This window comes from Acanthochromis polyacanthus, chromosome 3 (assembly GCF_021347895.1).
Source record: "Acanthochromis polyacanthus isolate Apoly-LR-REF ecotype Palm Island chromosome 3, KAUST_Apoly_ChrSc, whole genome shotgun sequence".
NCBI classification, from domain to species: domain Eukaryota; kingdom Metazoa; phylum Chordata; class Actinopteri; family Pomacentridae; genus Acanthochromis; species Acanthochromis polyacanthus.
In genome coordinates, this window is record NC_067115.1 from 24,029,796 (window position 1) to 24,032,587 (window position 2,792).

Below are 2,792 nucleotides of genomic sequence, written 5' to 3' on the forward strand. Positions count from 1 at the left end.
CACTTCCTATTACACTTCCTGTCATTTTCTCAGAAATAGTGAGAAATGGGGAGTTGCAGGGACAAGAAAGAGTTTTTCTCAGCAGAATGTAAGTAGAAATGTTTTGGGTGTGAGAGCAACTGTGCCTTCCTCAGATGAGATGAACACACTTTATTGGACTGTTGTTTTTTATAACTTTAGCTCTTGTGTGCAGATAGCTGATAATGTGCCGTGTATGTGTGTAGTATATCTGTATGGAGAAACCAGTTGTGGTTTAAATATGTGTGTGTAAAACAGAAACAAACAACAGAAACCTCTATGATAGCAAAAAAGTGGAAATCGAGGATCATCTGTGGTAAACTGCACCAGCTGTTTTAGCTGATGTTGATGGAATGGGTCCAGAAACTCCTACTAATCACACCAACACTCATTTGGTCTGATCTCTCGTCTCATTGTTTTTATCATAATTACGTCAATTATCCACTAGTTATGAGGAACTTTTACATGATTGTAACTTAGTTTTTTTTGTAATTATGAGTTTATGATACTGAAAAAGCTTCCTATGTTTATCTCATCATTTTATGTATTCACACAACTATGCAATTTTAAGTAAGCTACTAAATAGTAAATATCAGATACAAAGTCATAATTGTCAGACACTGCAGCAGAATTTTGAATTATGAGAAAATCTGTTATTAGTATTACTGTGCAAACAATTTTTAATAATAAAGTCTGAAGGCATAATTTTCCTCTTCTCGAGTATGAGATATGTTCAGCATTTTATCATATTTATGACTTTGCTGAGCATATGTATTATATGTAAAAAAAAAAGATTACAACGACACATCAAATACAAAACATGCTAGACATTAGATAAGAAAGGATGTCATAATGTTGACTTAGTATCATGTAAATATAACAAGAAAAGCACTCAGAGAGCATGATAATCTGCTAAGGCTGCTCAGTCTTTGTATTATTCATGTGTACGTTAAGTTTGGATACTAAATTGTGTCACCTAAATATGTAGCAGGCAGCAGTAATTGATGGGACTCAGAAACATCCTCACAATTTAATCAGTTGTTTCTTGTATGATTCCCAACGGATAAGTCCGACTAAGTCCACAGCGGCTGATTTGTAATAGGATCTCAATCATGTGATCATCAGCAGGCAGCTGATGTAGTGTTCACTTGTTGCCATAGTTACAGTGACGCTGTGCCATAATTGCAATGATAAGGAAACCCTTAACAAATCCGTAGATCCAGATTGTAAGCTGCATCACTGCTAAAATCGAATCAAGTGATCCTTGTGTCATTTCTGACCTTCCCTGAAAATTTCATCCAAATCCGTTAGTCCGTTTTTGAGTAAGGCTAACAGACAGACAAATGTACACCAATCGTCACATAAGTCCACCACATGCCTTAGCAGAGTAATAAATCCTGAGTGTCAGATACAACTTAACAATTATGAGAAGCTTTCTGATACCCTGTATTTTATAGTACAAAATGCTGTTTTCTTTTTTTTTTAAAGAAAACATGCTAATACTAATAAATATAATCTGCTAAGGCTGCATTATAAATGTGACAAATGCCTTCATAATTAAGATTTTGTATCATATAATTATTCAACAGTATACATACACTACTGTTCAAAAGTCTGGGGGTCATCCAGACAATTTCATGTTTTTCATGAAAACTCACACTTTTATTCATGTGATGGCATAATTGCACAAGGGTTTTCCAATCATCAGTTAGCCTTTCAACACCATTAGCTAACACAATGTAGCATTAGAACACAGGAGTGATGGTTGCTGGAAATGTTCCTCTGTACCCCTATGGAGATATTCCATTAAAGATCAGCCGTTTCCAGCTAGAATAGTCATTTACCACATTAACAATGTCTACGCTGGATTTCTGATTAATTTAATGGTAGTAATTTAATGTTATCTTCATTGAAAAAAACTGCTATTCTTTCAAAAATCAGGACATTTGTAAGTCACTCCAAATTTTTTGAACAAAAGTGTATGTTAGATATTAAATCATGAATTTAAAATTGTTTCTCATAGTTACGAGATGCTATGTGATACTTACAGGACTAATATTTACTAAAACAGAACAGCTTCTTGCACTTCTAAGATATTTTCCTTACACCTCCTTTCCTTTAGCTAATTTTGCGACACAGCCGAGTATTTTGTTTGCTGCTGGAGAAGAAATTACCTTTCTGTTTATCTTTTTATATTCTAATATAGTCAGAAAAGAATATATATTTTCCCTTTGTACCATCTGACTTGATCTCTGCTGGGTGTTTAGTGAAGCTCAGATTTTACGGCTGGGTTCCTGAGAGCCACTTATCTTTGCAGGTCTTGGACGGGAACACACACTGAGGCTCAGACAGACAAACACACACATCCTCAAACCCACAAACACTGTGATGAGTGTGGCTGGCAGGTGGAGCCTTATCTCCCCTCCACAGCAGCCTGCTCCTCTCAGGGCTCAGTCGGCAGCTTATAGAGAAGGATGCAAGCTGCCAAAATTCAAAAAATGAAAAAAAAAAAAAAAAAAAAAAATCACTTTCTGTGCTTTTATGTCCAATCAAAGCTACTCGACACTTGCGGCGTTTCCAAATAATTTGAGCAAATAGCTGAAATGCATTTACCACCACACTACCTGTGATTGTTGATAGAATTGCAGCTTGTACAATTCCAGTGCATATATGTGTGTGTGACCTTCCTGAAGTGTCACAGTGACGGCACTTTCAGTAATATTTTCCTGGAAAAAATTGATTATTTCAGTTATAATAATCGGGAGCATTCTATT